The sequence below is a fragment of the Mesocricetus auratus genome, unplaced genomic scaffold (assembly GCF_017639785.1).
Source record: "Mesocricetus auratus isolate SY011 unplaced genomic scaffold, BCM_Maur_2.0 Super-Scaffold_100015, whole genome shotgun sequence".
In the NCBI taxonomy this organism is placed as follows: Eukaryota; Metazoa; Chordata; class Mammalia; order Rodentia; family Cricetidae; genus Mesocricetus; species Mesocricetus auratus.
Window position 1 is genome coordinate 52,982,936 of NW_024429198.1, and position 14,023 is coordinate 52,996,958.

The 14,023-nt window shown below is 38.7% G+C and overlaps 1 protein-coding gene across 6 annotated transcripts in view; it reads right to left on the reverse strand.

Moving 5' to 3' along the window:
• The window catches only part of Nol4 (nucleolar protein 4), a 340,254-nt gene that overhangs the window by 266,425 nt on the left and 59,806 nt on the right, over nucleotides 1–14,023 (reverse strand). The gene's annotated exons all lie outside the window — the stretch shown is intronic.

Below are 14,023 nucleotides of genomic sequence, written 5' to 3' on the forward strand. Positions count from 1 at the left end.
GTGATTGTTGTGCAACCCTCCGAACTTACTGGAAACACCAAATTTATAATTTAAATGATGAATAATATGGTATATGAATTAGTTTTTCAACAAAGCAGTTAAAATGTAGTATCTAATAATTTGGGATGTTGAGTACAGGATGTATGGAAAGAAAATAAGATAAAGGAATGAGATATTACATAGATAACAGGCAAAGAATTCCCCTTGTATACATGAGGTCATGCATTTCACACCAGAAGTATGGAATGCAAAACCGCAAATAATATACAATCAAGCTGTCCACATAAATGCTAATGTTAAACAGTGTTACTAAGTGTCTCAAACTAAACTGTAATAGAAGCCAATGTGGGGTAAGCTGTAAACATTAGGTAATTATTCCATATAAGAAGTAAACCAGTACATAAGGTTATAAACTTTACTGACACAAAAGATGTGTGGCTTATAATTTCATTTAATAAAATTTATTTTCATAATAAATTCTATGTAGGAGACTAATTCTTTTCCTACATAGATGTTTTCATGGACTCCTATGTTTAGCTGACCTATGGCTGTTGGTCTATGAGATGACAAATGAAGTATCATCTCAGTCATCCCCCTATTTTTTAATACTTGTGTGTATTAATATGCTACTTGAATTACTGTTCAATATTTTATAACCCATCTACAAATTTTGATCGTTAAACTGAGAATTTAAATTCCATGTTATGCACATAGATACAAGAATAAGTCAACCCCCGGCTTATGGTATTTTCTGGTTTCTGTGTCAAACACTTCCACCATAGCTGTTTCAAGCCACCACTATGCAATCACTGAACGTAGAATTGGGAAGAAAAGAACAGAAATACTATATTATGTGGTGTTTTCAGCTTGACATTGCATTACCATAATAATCACTTGAAGAGCATAGAAATAACTACACTATAAAAGAGTTTGACATTGACAAATTCTGTGTGTTTTTATTATAGTATAAATTACTTAAAAGTTTAGTTAATTTAATTTTTGTAATGTTACATTCTCAAACTATTGAGTTTTTAAAAAAATATTCTATCATTAACTATCATTAACTGTAGAGTTATCAAAGACAAGGCCATAATACCAATGTTTTGGATCAACTAAGATTATGGAATGGCATATTTACTGAATTCAGTGAATATATTATGGGATAAATTTTAAAATAAAGGAGTGGAAAGAAAACAAGAATTCAGTAAGCTAATTCATCTAATATGACACTTCAAGATCCTATGAGAATCTTTTGTTATTATTGAAAAAATTGATATCTAAGCCAATATGAGAAAGCTAAGTAAACACGTGGGTTGAGTCTATGACAGAAATATCTGCTCAACTTCTCCCTCTGTTTCCACATATAATTCACTGAGTAGAATTAACTAGGACTAATATATCATGGTATTTACTGTGTAGGAGTTGGTGGGTGAAAATATTTAGCAACCCCCCTCCTCAGTTAAGCTGCTTTCTGACAGGTGTCCTAACTGGTAAAAATCATTATAACCATATAGTAGCTGTTGTTATTAAGGGAAATTATGGTGAAATATTTAGATCCAAAAGCATAAGGAAGGGCTGCTAATTTAGAAAAAAACCATATTGATAGATAATGAAAAAGAGAGATAAAGACACATATATAATGCTCACCTCTCAAATATTCTAAATATAATGACTCCCAAGGACCACCAGTAAATAATCAAATTTTTGCAGTCAACATCAAGATTCTATTTATAGTAAGGTATCATTTATTCAAGTACAATAAATTAAGTTTAAAGTGAACATGACAAGCTCTAAAATGTCATTTTTTGCCATAGGGAAAGATATTGCCATTTGACCTATAAGGCTTCAGTTCACAAAATATCTATAAACACAAACAGCGAAGCATCTAGCTGACTAAGTGATTTATAAAAAAAGTTTTAAGTACAACATTTGAGTTTATGTATTGATCACTACAGATATTCACTAATTTGTATAAATCTATATACTTACAAATCAAAGTATGATTTTGAATATGCAGTGTACTTTTTTTTACCTGTTTCTATTTGTGTAAGCTACAGGCAATATTTGTTAAAGGGAAACAAATACAGAGTGTAGGCATAATTTTAACCAGAAAATAATTCAGGGAAAGAATAAAATCAGGTCCAAATAAAATTCACATAAGGATAAAATGGAGGAGGCTTTGAATCTACCAAAAAATGTCTCAGAAAAGCAACTCTATACAAAATTTATTAACTTTTCATCAGCTAGTCATTTGCAAAGATACAGAAAAAATCCTCTTTATTCCAAAAATGACAATTTTGCCATGAAAACAGTGCTGCATTCCAAGTTTATGTTTCTTCAATGAGAAGATAATTACAATTATTTACATGGTATATCCATACTCTTTTCAGCACAAACAAAAGGCCATGTTACTAGGAGGTCCAAGCGTGCCAGCACAGAGAACAGTGGAAAGCCACTTCACCAGGATCTCAGCCTGGCAGGCACAGTCTTACATTTGGGTTGCCAACACTCCCTCACATATGGTGCTGCTGCCTTCCTTGAAGCATCGGATTTTACTTGAGTATCAGTTGAATTTTGCCTGGGATTTAAGAAGTACTCAAAAATTCTGAGTTCCTACTTTATTTAGATAATATTAGTTCTCAAAAAATTGGGGATTGTCACATAAAGATGCAGAATGTTGAAGACACAATGAAGGAAACAGACATGAACACCAAAATCAGCTGATATAATACAGAAGAGCACAGCAAGAAGTTTTGTGCAATCTGACTTCAAGACTCACAATAAAACTGCGATAGCATAATCAAGACAGTCTGACACTGACAAAAACCAGAGCCCAAAACCAGTAGTGTGGCTTTCTCCAGGGGGAAAGGGCACCAAAAGCTTCCAAAATACAAAACTATTTAATTTTCAACCATTACTCATGGGAATGAAAAACATATATCAACTTTAGAGGACAAATTAACAGTTTCTTTTAAAAATATCAAATATACTGATTGATTGTTCAGTGACAAATGGTAATCCCTGGAAACTACATACAAATGTTATATGTGAACAGGTTATATCTAGGAATATAACATGTGTATGCATTGTTACTATGAAAACAAAGCTGATGAGTTTGAAGAATGGGGATGGGTATATGGTAGGGTTTGGGAAAAGGAACGGAAAAGAAGGAATGTAATTAATTCATAACATCAAAAAGTAAAATAAATAAATAATAAAAATTACAATGAACTCCAAACAATGAAGAAACCATTTTTTAAAATGAAGCACAGAGACAGGCGGCAGTGGTGCATGCCTTTAATCCCAGCTCTTGGGAGGCAGAGGTAGGTGGATCTCTGTGAGTTCAAGGCCAGCCTGGTCTACAAAGCTACACAGAGAAACCCTGTCTCGAAAAACCACAAAAAAAGCACAGACTGTGATACATATTTTTAAAAAACAAAAAAACTCTATTATGTACATTATACAAAGAGGCCATGAACCTTAACAAGAAAAAAATGGACAGTATCTCTATTGACTAAGATGTTAGATTAGGTAAATGAGTGTTTAAAAGAAAATTCTATATCATATGTCACTTGGAAACCAGCAATCCTGCCTATTGATAGGGCACCAAAAGCTTCCAAAATACAAAACTATTTAATTTTCAAGCATTACTCGTGGGAATGAAAAGCATATATCAACTTTAGAGGACAAACTAACAGTTTCTTTTAAAAATATCAAATATATTCTTAAGATATAATCCAGTATTCATGCTATTTGACATTAATCACAATAAGTTAAAATTTTACAACCACACACACAAAAAGAAAATCTACACTTGGATGCTTATGTCAGCTTTGTACTGTACAAAAATGGACAGTAATATGAAATGGGCAATATGACTTTCAATAGATGTGTTGATTTTATGGCAAGCAGAGAATGGAAGATACCTACCACAAAAAAGAATGAGCAATGCATTCCAGAAAAGACGCAGAGAGGTCTAAAGTGTATGGCTCTAAAAAGGATTCACATACTCGTGCAAAATCCCAAACGATAGAGACAGTGAAGAACAGGTAGGTGCTGGAGCTATGGGAGGCGGGATAAATATGTAGAGGAGGTTTTAAGAACAGCCAGATTATGCTGGGTGGTGGACACATGCCATGCTATGCCTGTGACAGTGATGAGTGGTGTGGATTATGACATGTTGGTGATAATGGCTCATCAATGGCTTGCTGTTGGTGAGGAATCTTGGTGGTGTTGGCCTGGATGTACCTATGGGGATGGTTCACACTTAGAATGCTGCAGTTTTACTTGATGCTGCTGTAAATGTCAAATCTCTTTAGGCAGGAGTGAGGTGGAAAATAGGAAGCAGAGGTCCATGAAGAGCAAAACCACTAATCTCCTGAATGACAGTGACAAAACCCTACTCAAGTTCACCAAAAGCCAACTCCCATAATTTTACAGGCTAAATCTATTTAATGAAAAATACTGAAAACTTACAGAAAAACTAAAACCTACCGACAAACACAACATGTTTATCTGTAAAAGTTTTTGCTTGATTTTTCAAAACCTCATTCATATGTGGCAGCATGTGTCTGTCCTAAAACTCAGGAGGCAGAGGCAGAGCAACTGAGAGAGACCAACCTAGGAAATATGCCAACATTACAAAAGCAACAAGAAAAATACAGTAAAAGCAATGTTTTCCAGGGATAAAACCATTTACTTCCTTCAACATTCTTTTAGCAAAGAAAGTTTTCCCCATGAAACAGCTGCAAAGCCTAGGCAACAAGCAGGTTTAAACTGTTGAGCTCTGTAAATCAGGAAAACACCCAGGGTTATGTGAGCAATGGGACACTAGACATGAATGGAACCTGCACATTAAAACAGAACATCCACAGGACAACGTCTACCTGCAAGGACACCGAAAACTAGAAGAAAATCAGATCTGTCCTCCTGCAAAGAAGCAGGGCAAGGGGACACATTTTGCTTTGCTTTTGGCTGAGGAACAAGAGGCTCTGTTTTTAAGGGAAATTTGAGAGATATAGTCTGAGTTAAGAAACACAATAAATCTTTAACCAGGAAAATATCGTCTTAAGAATCTACCCTTGAGTAGACAGCAGGAGAACCACATATAGCTACAGAATGACTATATTTAAATCAGCTAGACAGAGATGACAGATCAGCTTTACAGAATAGCAGGTCGTCTGTCAGCAGACATCTCGATCCACAGTCAGAAGTTGCTAAAATATCACATCAGATCTCTGAGTGGATGTATACCAATGGATGCTTGTATGAACGGGCAATTATCATTGAATGAGTATTTCCAGACAAACAAAATTAAAAAACACTATCACCTAACTATAGGACTTAAGGGAAGTCCTGTAGATTGAGAACTGAAAGAAGATTCTAGAAGGGAAATACTAAAATTCTAAGTCTGATTTATTTGTAACACCTTAGAGATCTTTAGGGTTTCTCATATACTGTAATAGATAAATCTATTCCTGCGGATTTGGCTAGCAGAGATTATTTCAGCCAGCATTTTACAGGAAAGAAAATTGTGCTCAGTAAAGAGAAAACAGCTAAAATTAAGAATTAGTTTTGTTCCTCCATCTGGGAAATAACTTAGTCTTCTGTCTGTGCTTACTGGAACAATGGTGATGCCAAATGTTTTGTGTAGTTAGTGTGTGCATGTGATAACCAAACACAGACACAGAATCTTCGTTACAGAAACTGATTGCTTTCTGCAGTGTGGCAGTTCTGGCACCTGAAACACATTTGCCAGGCTTTTCCAAGATGCCAATGTCTTCCAGTACAGAGGAAACACAGAAGAGAAGCTGAAGAATGAAGTCAGGTGTTTCACAGGTCTGGGTAGTAGTTTAGCCAGTTTTATGCTTGTTTTGCAAGTACAATTGCCCAAGTTTGATTCCCAGAATCTGTTTTCAAAAAAGGGCATAGTGGCACAGACTCATGTTCTGAGTACTGGAAAGACAGGTAGGCAGAGTCCTGAGGCTCACTGGTCAACTAGTTTGACTACTTAGCAAACTTCAGGGAAATGGGAGATACTGACTCAAAATAACGATGATGATGATGATGATGATGATGGTGATGTGGTGAGTTCCTGAAGAACCATATCCAAAGTTGTCTTAAGAAGTCCATATGCATATGTGTGTGCATGCACACACACACTTAGAGAGGATATGCAACAGGCAGCCGTGTGCCTTGATGAAATTCAAAATGTGCTGCTAATCAAAAGGATGAATACAATGATGATGGAAGACAGTTTGGAAGCCTCTGCCACATTTGCCGTAAAATTCTGTTGGAAATTCAGGATATACACAAAGATGGGAGAATATATGACAAGGAAATAAAACAGGTTGAAACCCAGAGAAATAAATCCAAAAAATATGTGTGTGGAGTGATGTGAATTTATGCACAGTGATTACACACACGCAGGGAGCACGCAGGCCAGTTAACAGAGTCGTGGTCTGCATAACCCTCCTTGTAACTACAGCTGATCATAACCCATGCTTCCCTACACGAAGTCACCAGTACCTCTCTACTCAACTGGTGATACCCTGCTGTTACATCATGTACCACAGCATGTACCAGTTTTCTTAAAATTATCTGCTATAGTTTACTCTCTGTTCTCAAGGTAAGCATTAGAGAATCCTTGTAATTTCAGTTGTCGGAAGTAATACCATTTCTCTGCCTCTTCCCTATTGCTTTGAATAATAGCTTAGTGGGGGTTAATGTTAGTACAATGAAACACCATGACCAAAGGCAAGTTGGGGAGGAAAGGGTGTTGTGGGGGGGTTGTTTTTCATTCTTTCTTTTTTCTTATACTTCCACATCACAGTCCATTATTAAAGGTATTCAAGGCAGGAAAAAGGAGGGTGGAGCCTGATGCTGAGGCAGTTGGAGGGATGCCGTGTACGGGCTTGCTCTTCACGGATTTCTCAACCTGCTTTATGTAAAGGACCACCATCCCACGGGTGTTCCCATTCACAAGTGGATGGGCTCTCCCACAATGGTCACTAATTTAAAAATGCTTTATATGCCTGTCTTTTCACAGCCAAATGTCTGGAAGAATTTATTCTTCTGAGGTTCAATGTTTTCTGTTAAAACTATAGTTTATGTGTAGTTGAAATAAAGCTAGCCAACACAAATGCCCAGGCAAGTAGGGGAGTTTCTTCAAAATATATGTATATGTGTATATGTAACTAGCTTTTTAACGGAATTTTTACGAGTAACTCTTCTCCATTTTTCCTTTTATTGAAAATGGATTTTTTTCTTACATACTTATCCTGATTACAGTTTCTCCTTCTTCTACTCCTCTAAGTTATTCTTTGCCCCTATTACAAGACAAACAGAATTATAAGGGACAATAGTAAAATATAATGTAAAATAGTAAGATAAATCAAAACTAGCACATCGGAGTGGGGCAAGACAAACAGAAAGAAAAGACGCAAGAGAAGACAAAAGAATCAAGGACCCACTCGTTCACTCACTCAGGAATTCCATAAAAACGCTAAAGTGAAAGAAATATATACACGGGGGCCTGGTGCAGACTCCTGAAGGCCTGGACTTGCTGCTTCAGTCTTCATGAGTGCATACTGTTGATTTAAATGACCTTGTTTTGTAGGTGTTTTCCACATGTTCTGGCTTTTATAATCTTCTAAAGATTATTTTTATTGTGCACAAGTATCTGTCTGTGTGAGTTTATGCATACTGCTTGCAAGCAGGAGCGTATAGAGGCCAGAAGAGACCATCAGATTCCCTGGAACTTGAATTATAGGCAGTTGAGTGCTACTAGGTGGGTGCTGGCAACTGGATCCAGGTCCATTATAGGAGCAACAAGTGCTCTTAACTGCAGAGCATCTCTACAGGCCTCTGTTTTACTTTTACAGGTGATGCTGAGGAGCTTGTTCAAGTGGCCATATCACTTTACTGTCCTTGTAACAGTAAGTATGCCTCCTCCTTGTTCAGCATTCCCATCAGCACTTGGGAACGATAATGCAATTCAGTCACCCTGCATTCTCTGACAGCATGGTGTTGACTTCAACTTGCCTTCTCTGATGACTTGAGTTTGAGGTGAAGATCAGGAATCACCTGATTCATAATTGGCACACTCCTTTTCTTCTAAATTTCTCCTTGTCTGTTGCCAGCTTTTAACTGGTCTTTCCTTGTTTACATGAATTCTTTAACCAGTTGCATATTAATTCTGTGCCAGCTTTTAACATTATGAATAATATCCTTAATTTTTGTATGAAAGGTAGTAAGAAGAGCTTTATATTTTGACAAAAACCAATCTTCCCTAAATATCCTGCAGATGGGCCAAACTCAGTGACCTAGGCCCATAACACCAGCCCATGGTGAATTCCTCCCCAGCCTGGGTCATACAGGGAGATTCTGGATCAAAATGTGTGAAATCTAAATGGAACTGTATTTAAATTGATTGTGTGTGTGTGTGTGTGTGTGTGTGTGTGTGTGTGTAAATATACTTACTGAGGGAAAATATTTAGATAGAAAGCAATCATTTTTAAAGATAAAGTTGACATGCTTATGGATTAATTCATTGATTTATCCAGCGGATACAGAGATGCAAAATGATGAGACATTCCTTGAACAGACAACCAGACTGTCAGGTGTCATGGTGGAAGCTGAAGAACTGCAGGTTTTACTGTGAAATCAACAAGACATGAAGACCACCATGAAGCAATGTGGTCTAGGTTTCCTAGTCCGTTATTATTTCATCTTCTCTATATGGCTGAAAATTGCTTCTCTGCTTTCCCTTTGTCACTAACAAGAAAATAAATTAATCTCAAAGAAAAGAAAATTAAAATCAATAGGAAACAGAAAACACTTTCTTAAAGAAAAACTCCCCCAGGATGGAAAGCTTGAAGATGTGACCATCCCAGTAACAACCCTCCCCACCCCCACTTTAGCCATGGCTCTCTCCCTCCTCGGATTCTGCATGCTGGTTGTAAGCTGGAAGTAGACATTGGAGCCTCTTCCAGGAAACAAAGTGAGATGTTTCCTAGAGTGGGATTCTGGGTACTCTGTGCTTCCAAGCACCAAGCTCCTCTGCTAACACATATTGGCACCTGTCATGAATGTGAGTCCAGGCTGTTTAATTCCAGAGCCTGTTTTCTTCACTATTGTTCTCAGCCTTCTTTTTGGCATATATTATGTGACTACCATTGAGAGGGCCCTAGGAGATTAAGAATCATAAGAGTTCTGTGATAGCATTCTGGTATGTGGAAAGCTCCAGATGGCATGCAGTCCTCTAACGACAGAAATGAGATAAAGACACAACAGTGGGTGACAAGGAAGAAAGATCACTAAAAATACCACCTGTCTGTTCCCTCACCACCCCTCCATGTCCCTCTCCGACATCCATAGAAAAACGCCATTATGTTTCACTTCTCCGTGTTCAAATTCTCACCTTTCTAACTCAAATCTCCACCCTAAAGCCAGATGATCTTTTAAAATGCTGCAACCATTCCTCCTACCCTTCTTAGAAATATTCTCTGCCTCCCCATTGCACATAAGAAGAAACCCAAAATTGTTGAGGTCTACAAAGTTCTCAAAAGCCATCCTCTGCAGGTTCCCAACCCTACCACGTCATACTTCCTCTTCTGACTACTTTATTTCTGTCCTTTAAAGCCAACCAACCTTTCCTTATATGCAATGACTTGATAGAATGCATCTGAAGGTAAGATGCTTTCCAGTGGTTAATGAGAGTGCCTGAGGTCAGGGGAGCTCTTCTGCCTTACATAGAATTAGATATTCTCTTGAGACTTTTCAGAGGACGAAGGTGCTTCTCTGCATTCCCTTCTGTCTTTCACACATGATCACACAGTGTCCTTTCCCTCTGGAGGATATATAACCTTTACCAGACACAAAATACCAGTGCCATGATCATGGACTTTTAACTTACAAAAAGTGAGGTTTTCTCTTTTTTCTTTTAAAAACATCCTGCCTGTGGATTCTGTTATAGCAGCATGAATTGACTAAGGTAGCTTCATGAGATTTTTCTCATTAGTTTTCCCTTTACTTGACAATTCTTGTTCCAGCAACTTACATGTTTAAATTTTTCTCATCTTCATCCCAACACATAAACCTGCTATGTCCAAAGCATTCTTCGCAACTTGACTTTAACACACCCTATCCAGTTTACTTCTGCATTAGACTTTAGATAGGCTGTAACTGAAGCCCATAGGTATAAATATATCACTTTCTCTGCTGACAGATTGAGGTTTCATGATACTATTTTCCTGTGATATGAAAACAATCAATAGGAAAGTCTGATAAGATCAAATGAATCAACAGGTAGCCCTTCATGTAGCTGGTCTTAGGTAACTTCCTGAGACCCTTAAGACACAACACAGAGCTGCCACTTTCTACACAGACACAGCTCAGTGTCAGGCGAGTTGACCTTGACATATACAGGAAAGATAAATTGTCTCACAAGCAGAGAGTCTAAAGTTCCAAAAAGTCTTCAAAAGATCACTCCGATTTAGTAGGGAAAAGAACAAGATGGCAGATAAAGGAACAAGTCCAGGATAATATGCATAATGAAAAAATAAAACCCGAAGAAAGTCAAGAGGCAACATAGGGAAAGGAAAGGATCAAAATCATTTACCAGCTTCTCTGCTGCTTGGAAGTAAAAGCATCAGAAAATAGCGTCTCAGTGAAGTGAGGGATACACAGAACATGCAGACATTCTTAACGGGACACACACTGCCTACAAGAGACCCTGAATCGGTTGTCGGAATGCAGGGTACAAAGGAATGCACCATACAAGAAGCTGAGACATAAGGGATGGCTAACAGAAATGGAAAAGAGAGAGACATAATTACCAAATTTTTGAAAATTAGTAAAACTAAAATGATATTGTAACTCATCAAAACAGTGGAATAAAACTAGAAATAAACAGCAAGGAGAAGTATAGAAACTATATAAATGCATAGAAATTAAACAATGCTTTTGAATTCCAATAGTGGCAGAAGATGCACTTAACAGAATTCAATTCACTTCCAAATAAAATATCTGTGAGCCTGAGTGTAGAAGGATTAAACCTCAGCATCCACTGAAAGAGAACAGACAAAACTCATTCTATTTTCACAGATCATATTAAATCAAGTACATAAATTTTAAAATTTATGCGTACATATAGGGAGGGGTGTATGTTTCTGCAAGTGTAGGTGCTCACAGAGGTAAAAAGAGGGTGCTGGTTCCCTGAACCTGGAGTTAATGTGAGATGCATGACAGGGATGCTGGGAACACAACTCAGTATGCACTTTTATTCGCTGATTCACCTCTCTGGTAACAGAACTTGAAATTGCAGCCAGGGATATAAGGCAAGAAAAATAAGTAAAAGGCAACATACAAATGAGTAAAAAATTATTTACCCAGCAGTATGAACCTTCCCAATAACAAGATACTACAGATACCACCAAAATACTTTTAGACATGCTGAAGAAATTCTACCAAGTTATCACCAAATGAATATACAATAATCAGCAAGCAGTTTTTAATAAACAAAGTAATTATTGCACTGAGAATGAATTGGGCATGTATCCAAAAAATGAAAAGTCATTTAATAGAGATACTGAGATATTCATGCATACTGCATCACTGTTCACAGCAGCCAACTCATGGAATATTCTAGGAAAATGGAATACTGGGCACATAAATTGTGTTGTATAGTCACATGTAGGATTATCCAGTCATAAATAACAGTGAAAACATATCATTTGCAGAAAAATCAAGATAAATCACCATGGTAAGTGATATTTCCTGTGTCAGACCAGAATCACATGTTTTCTCCCACATGTGGATTCCAGCAGAAAAAAAGGACAGGAACTTTGAAGCCAAACTATTAGTATAATGAAGGTGATTTGGGGAGGGGGGAAGAAAGAGTTGATAGTGGTAGGTGAATATGATAAAAGTTTCACATGTATTCTAAAAGCACAGCAATGAAATCCATTATTTTGTACAATTAACTTGGGCTATAAAATACGAAGAAAAAAAGGGAGGTGTCTCAATTACAGAGAAATGCCTACATATCAGCTTGTCCACAAATCATTCCAGCCTCCCCTTTGCCTTCATGTTTTTTGAGGAGCTACAAATCACATACTGATTATAAGCCGATTAGAAAACCTATCCTGAAGGAAGGAATCGAGAGAAGGATGCTAGGAAGCAAAGGGACAAAGTCCCAGTTAAATGGGTACCAGAGAAAGTGCGAGAGGTTCCCAAGGAAAACTCAAGGTGGTAACAAGAAAGTCTCACCTTAGGATTAAAAAGTGCTGCAAAGGGGGACATTTGTTTTGTTTTCCTTCAGGAAACTGTGGGTACATTTTGAATGAAAAGAAGGCCCAAGACACTTCAAGTAAATCAAGTCACAGTTTCACCTGGAGTTTGAACTGTATCAGAATATTTCAGTAGCTTTAAGGTCCCCATGACAGAAAGTGTGGCCAAAGTTACTAAGTGTTCATATTATCATGTTTGAAGAAGAAACATCCATCCTCTGTTGCAAGGATTCTTCTGAAGAGTAATTGTAAAAGCAAAGTGGAAAAGTCTGGTCTATTCAAAGTTGTGGATCTATGCAGGAAACACATAATTATCAGAACCTGAAGATCTTATGGTGTTTTCACAGAATGAATGCTGTCTGCACACACGCGGCACAGAATAGCAATTGGAAAAGCCAAGGGTTCTGAACAAGGCAGTGAGCAGGCTAAAGCTGTCAGCAGAAGACCACAGATGTTCCACTTGTGCCTATCAGACCCCTCTCGCCGAGTGTATATCAGTAGAGATGTATCCATGCACTAGATTTTGCACCTGAACCCAAGGCGGAGTTCTCTGACCCTTATCGCTAGCCCCACCAACTGAAATGTCAAAAGCAGACCCAAACAGAGAAGGAGTGGGGTCTGGAAAAGAGAGCAGATGGCACTACAGTAAGTGTGGGATTGTGGGATTGCAAGCAATACGGCAAAGGAGCTTCCAAAAATCCCACTCTACCTTCTAGGAACTCTTGATGCTCTCACACAAAACAGTGTCAAGTATTTGTCAAGAAAACAAACAAACAAACATTTTTCATTGGTGCATAGTGACAAGAAACGAGTCCTAGCAATTTAATCCATTTTGATTAATGAAACTGTGGCTTTCACACTTAGGCTGTAATGAAGGAAGGAGGAAGACAGAATGGGGGGCAGAGGAAGAAGGAAGAGAGGGAAGAAAGAAGGGAGAGAGGGAGGATGGGTGGGAGGGAGGGAGAGAGGGAGGGAGGGGAGAGGTAGGGAACACTGTTGAAATATTTCGATGTTTAAGCACAGTCCAAGACATTGTTTCATGGAATTAAACACTGCTGAGTGCTAACAGGAAAGATGTAGCAGGCAGAATAAAGGGAACCATGTCATTTTCCCCTCTAAACTCTTTATTCTGAAAGATGTCAAGGTACAAAATTCAGAACGGAAAGCTGAATAAAGAAAGGTGTGGAGGAGGGACCCGGCTTTCTGGACTTCTGCCCTCTCACTTCCTGCCGGTGGGAGGCTGACGGTGGCAGCTGCTGGGTTTGAGTTCCCGGAAGAGGCGCTGAGGCAAAAGAGCGCTCAGGTTGTTTCTTCTTGAGCCACTGTGGCTGCTGCAGCTGGTACTGGTGAGGTTGCCCTGGCGGTCTCCATGGCAACAAGGGAGGGGGCAGGGAGCACCAAAGCCTGCACCAGTAGGCCGGGCCTCGCCTCCGTGGGCCTCCAGGGTGTGCTTGGTCCCAGGCATTCCGCCAGGGGGAGCTGCGCGGCAGCCTGGGGTCCAGCAGCCTCAAACAGAGAGGTTACCATAGCAACAGCTGGGCTGGCAGGGGAGCGGGGTGGGGGAGGCTCTTCCTGCAGGTTCTCAGCACACAGTGTCCTAGGTGCCCAGGCATGGATGAGATCCCGGGCCCCTTTACGCACTGCTGGGCCTTTGGGGCCCTCAGGGTTTCAAGCCACATTAAAGCCTGACCAGGCTGCGGCTGAACCTAGCATCTCAGCAGCTCCAGTCTCTC